Source organism: Neophocaena asiaeorientalis, unplaced genomic scaffold (assembly GCF_003031525.2).
Source record: "Neophocaena asiaeorientalis asiaeorientalis breed wild unplaced genomic scaffold, Neophocaena_asiaeorientalis_V1.1 scaffold25, whole genome shotgun sequence".
NCBI classification, from domain to species: domain Eukaryota; kingdom Metazoa; phylum Chordata; class Mammalia; order Artiodactyla; family Phocoenidae; genus Neophocaena; species Neophocaena asiaeorientalis.
The window spans coordinates 4025027-4030915 of NW_020172492.1; positions in this window are offsets into that span (position 1 = coordinate 4025027).

Below are 5889 nucleotides of genomic sequence, written 5' to 3' on the forward strand. Positions count from 1 at the left end.
TTTTTTTTTTTTTTTTTGCGGTACACGGGCCTCTCACTGTTGTGGCCTCTCCTGTTGGGGAGCAGAGGCTCAGCGGCCACGGCTCACGGGCCCAGCCGCTCCGCGGCATGTGGGATCTTCCCAGACCGGGGCACGAACCCATGTCCCCTGCATCGGCAGGCGGACCCTCAACCACTGCGCCACCAGGGAAGCCCTCCTTTTTTTATTGTTGAATTTTGTGAGTTATTTGCATGGTTTGGGTAACAATCTTTTATCAGACATGTCTTTTGCAAACATTTCCTCTCAGTCAGTGCCTTTTCTTCCCATTCTTTTGATAGTGCCTTGCAGAGCAGAAATTCTAAATTTTAATGAAGTCCAACTTAATTATTTCTTTCATGGATTATGCCTTTGGGGTTCTATCTGAAAGTCATAGCCAATCTTAATATCGTCTAGTTTTTCCCTGTGTTATCTTTTAAGCTTTAATATTTTTGCATTTTATGTTTAATTCTGTGATCCATTTTGATCTACTTTTTGTGAAAGGAATATTTGAGATCATTTTTCATCTCTCTGAAGAATATTTATTAGTTTTTATATTACATTTGATTTGCTACTGTTGGTTTGTCTCAGTTTTTGTTTGCCCAGATATGTTTGTATCTCAATTTTATCCTTGATGGATCTATTTCCTGAGGATAGCTTTCTATATACAGTTATTTAATGTTAAGACTTTGAGAATATTGCTCCTCTTTAACTTCTGGTTTCCCTTATTTCTGTTTAGTAGTTAGCTGCCAGTCTGATGCTTTACTGAAGGAAATGTGGGGTTTCTTTTCAACTTCAATTTTTTTTAGACTTTTTTTTTCTTTGTCTTTGATTTTCAACTGTTCTACTATGACACAATTAGATTGACTTTTTAAATGATTCTGGCTTGAGATGTACAGAACTATCAACTTTTCCTTAGCTTTGGAAAATTCTCAGTTATTATTGCTTCACATATTTTGTATCTCCTGTTTTCTCTCTCCCCTGCTTTTGGTCCTTCAATTAAAATAAGCATTAGAACATGTTACTGTATTCTTTACTCTCAAGCTTTTTAAAAAATTTCCATTATTTTTATCTCTTCAACTTTCAATCTGGGTATTTTCTTCTGATTCAACTTTCAGGTTAATAATTTTGTCTTCATCTCTGTTTAATCTGCTGTTAAATCTACCCATGAATGCTCACTTTTTTCCATTTTTTTTCAGTCCTAGAATTTCCATTTGATATCTGTAATTTTCAATTTTCTGCCGATACAGTTTTTTTATCTCTTGGAGCATGTTGAATATAATTAGTAAAGTTTGTGTCCAGTATCTTAATTTTCTGTGTCAATTGTTGGTTTATTTCTATTGACTTGTTTTCTGCTATCTATTGATCCTATTATTATCATAACTTTTCAAGTGTCTAGTTATTTTTAATTGAGTTATGGAAAGTTTATATCAAAAATTGTCAAGATAATTTGAGAGTTAAGATACTGTTTTCTGCTCCTAGGGAGGGTTTATTTTTCCTCTAATCTGAGGCTAAAGAGCTGGTAATTTCAGGTGTTCTTAAATCAGTTTCTGGGATTGAGGCATCTAGAAGCTAGGGTTCACTTTATTTCTAGCTCACCCTTACCCCTTACTACTGGATATATGCCTTCAGAGTGCAAACTGTGAGATTGGTTTATCAAGCATCTCCTCCATTACTGTCCTACATTCCATTTCTGTCCCTACAGCTCCTTAAAGGTATGACAAATGCTACTTAGTATTTGAGCAAAGCCAGGCTTGAAGTTCAAACAGGAAGAGACCCCAAAATATCAAATTTCTCTCTCTACGATTTCTTTTTTTCATGGATCTTAGTCACATAATATTTTACTGCCTTATAGCCTTTTCCATGACTTCAGGCAGATGATTTCTATACTATTTATGTCTTTTCTAAATGTTCTCAGAGGTTTTCTGAATTACCTAGCGCACCATTATTGCATAATGGACCTATTTTTCTTCCTAAGAATAAACAAACAAACAAAAAAAACCTCGAAGTAAAAAGAAAATCAAAATAAGATTGACCTTGGATTTCTCTTTTACAACATTAAAATCCAGCAGATAAGCAAGCAACATCTCCACAGAATTAAATATAAGATTAAATAAATGTAAATAAGCTTAATACAATTCTAAAAGAAAAAAGCTTTAGAAAACATTAAAAGACAGTTATTTTTTTTTAATTTATTTATTTTATTGAAGTATAGTTAATTTACAATGTTGTGTTAATTTCTGCTGTACACCCAAGTGATTCAGTTATATATATATATATATATATATATATATATATACACATTCTTTTTCATATACATCCTTTTTCATATTCTTTTCCATTATGGTTTATCACAGGATATTGAATATAGTTCCCTATGCTACACAATGGGACCTTGTTGTTTACCCATTCTATATATAATAGTTTGCATCTTTTGGTACTTAAATTTGTATTGTCTTAATTTTAGCAAATCACTATCATCTAATATAATTAATCATGTTTTTAAAATATAATCTTTTGTATAGTTTTATTTGAATGTCAATCATCTAATAAAAAATCTCATTCTTAAAATTTTATTTTTATTCAAAGACTCTTTCTTTTCTAAAACACCATATTCCATAGTGATTATCCATAGCTATCAGGAGAGTAGAATCAATACTTCAATATCAAATGCACTGGCTCGGAGATCAAGTACAACTTACTGATTTAAATCTAAACGTGGAAAAATTTTCCACTATTATTTTGTTATTTATAAAATTGGCCAAGATCTTAATGAGACAGGATTTTATCATTATGCCTCACTAAAATTTTATACTCAATATTTTACTTGAGTAAGTGGAAATAAACAAGGTTTTCATATTATTTTAGGTGACTAAAAAGCTTGACAGACATATGTTAGATTTATAGAAAAACGAATGGTATTAAAAATGCATATGGGTATCAAATGTTGAATATTTACTTCTGCCTTATTTGTACATGTTGATGTTAACTTGCGATGTGATTTACAGCATATTGTATACCCAACAAAAATAATTTAAAATTTTTCATTTACAATATGCTTTCAAACCAGAAGAAAAAGTTTTACTGATTCTATGATTTTACTGTAAAGAATAATACAAGATGCTATTGAGAACTGTAAAAGAAAACTTTAATACATCTGTTCTTGTGAAATAGTAAAGACATGATTTTTTATAAGTATTTTATAAGTTTAATGCACTTTGAATCAGTATGCTCTGGATCCATACAGAGCATACATTTCTCACTGCACCTATACACTTGCCTAGTTAATGGGTGTTTGAAAGTTAGTATGTGCAATGTTGTAGCTTCCTTTTACCTAGCCTCACAAAAACCTTAACCTTCTCAATTTAGTATATTAATATCTATCCAACTAGCCATACCAGCTCCCAAAGCACAGTCTGTATCTGTTTTGTGTTCCTCACCGTGCCTTCTAAGGAATCACCAAGTTTCATTGTATCTGATTCTAAATTATTCTCCAACGCATCCATTTCTTTCTGTCTCCACTGCCAATACACCATCATTTTTCCTGGATTACTGCTACAGCATTTTGATGATCTCTTTGCCTCTTGTCTTATTTTTCTCTAATTTATTTTCTTCAATGCTGGCCTTAATGACCTCTCTAGAAAAAAAAAAGATGATTGTGTCATTCTCCTAGTTCATAAAACTTAATTGTTTTCTTTGAGTGTTAAAATAAAACCCAAAGTTCTTAACATGTTTTGTAAGTCTAGAAATATCTGACCCTTGTTTACATCTTTAGTATAATCACTTAGATTCTTCTCCGTATAGTCTAGTTTTAACTCTACAGGGTTTTTCTGTTTCTTGGAGAACTAACGCTTTTTCCTGCACCCTAGGCTTTGCAACAGTTTCAGTACTTTATTGAGATATAATTCACATATCATACAATTCACCCATTTAAATTGTACAATTCAATGGCTTTTAGTGTATTCACCGAATTGTGCAATCATCAACATAATCAATTTAAGAACATTTTCATCACTCTTAAAAGAAACCCCATAGCCATTAGCAGCCATTCCCTACCTCAGTCTGGTCCTCTCCTCTCCACCCTACCCTCCTGCAACCCTAGGCAACCACTAATCTACTTTCTGTCAACTTATATTTGCCTCCTGTGGACATGTCATAATGGGATCTTACACTTATGATTTGTGTCTGTGTTCTTTTACCTAACATAATGGTTTCAATACTCATCTGTGTTGTAGCATGAATAAGTACTTCATTTCTTTTTGTTGCCAAATAATAATCCATTGTATGGATATTACAGCACTTTTATTTATCTGTTTATCAGTTGATGGACTTCTGGATTGTTTCTACTTTTTCACTATTGCAAGCAGTGCTCCTATGAACATCTGTGCATATGTTTTTGTGTGGACATATGTTTTCAGTTCTCTTGAATGTATAATTTTCAGTGGAACTACTGAGTCATATGGTAACTATTTCACCTTTTAAAGAACTGCCAGGCGCTTTTCCAAAGCCACCGCACCATTTTACATTTCCAACAGGAGTGTAGAAGTGTTCCAGTTTCTCCATATCCTTGTCAGTACTGATTATTTTTTATCTTTGCAATAGTTTCTTTTTATGTTTTCCTGGAACACATCTCCTTTTATGCTAGCCTCCTTCTCTCTTTTCCAGAGGGCAGGGATTCATCCTTTAATCCTTAGTTTAATGTTACTTCCTCAGGAATTTGTCCCTGACACCCTCAAACATTAGGTGTCTTTTATATTGCTGATTGGCATGGCACCATATATTTATCAAAACTTATTATAATTAATAGTCTGATCATCTGTCATCCCAGTCACACTCTAGCCTCTTTGAAGCACTATGACTTTTTTTGCCATTAATCCGAGCATCTTGAACAATACCTAATACCTAATAGAAGCCCCAAATATTTGTTAAATGATTGACGATATGAAAATCTGACTCTAAAATCTACTTTTCAAAAAAACGTTTTTTAACCAAACTTTTAAGCTTTAGTTTATTAAAGAGGATCACAATTCCTTCCCCCAGTTACTAACACCCAGATTATTTAAAATTCCCTAAAAGGAGGTCCAAAATATCATGCTGTAGAATTTCTTATGCATTAGCTTCTACAGTATTTTTCTGCAAAGGAGCCAAGATAACCCCAACATTCCTCTCTTCACTCTTGGAGCTATACAAAGTATGCTTTTCGATATATTCTTGGACAAGATCTGGTACCAAGTAGCGAATGCTCTGGTCCCTACTGAGGGCTCACCGGATCTTTGTGCTTGAAATGTCATTGGTGATTCATTCCTTCACCAGGCGAATGTTGTTCTGGTGTTTCCACAGCACATTGGCTTCATAGATGAAACCATTGAATCCATTTACAATCTGTCCCTAAGTCCCTTTCCAGCCACATTGTCTTCAAAGCTCTCCTCACAAATTCACATCTCCATCTCCTGCTTCATGTGCCATTATCATCCAAAGTACTAGCTAGCCATTTTCAGAAGAGGAGAAGCATTTTCATACATCTAGACTTTGGCTGTCTTTTCCTTACATGTCTGAAATGCCCCTTTCCATCTCTCTTATATTCTGCTCATTATACAAGGTGTGTCTCAATGCCACCTTGCTTTTGAAACAGACTTGAAAGGAAATTTCTTATACCTCCAGTATTCAAGCAATGTTGCTGTTGACGGTGTACTGTAATATCCAGAGGCTGCTCAAGATAGATTTTAAAATATCACTTTGTACAAGCATCTTACAGAGGATTTTCACGTTACTGTGTCAAGGATTAGTTGTGATTACCATAATAAAGAGAGATTCCAAGGGTAGATACTGTGAACCTAGAATAAGGAAGGCAGGAGACTTAACGATCTGCATCCG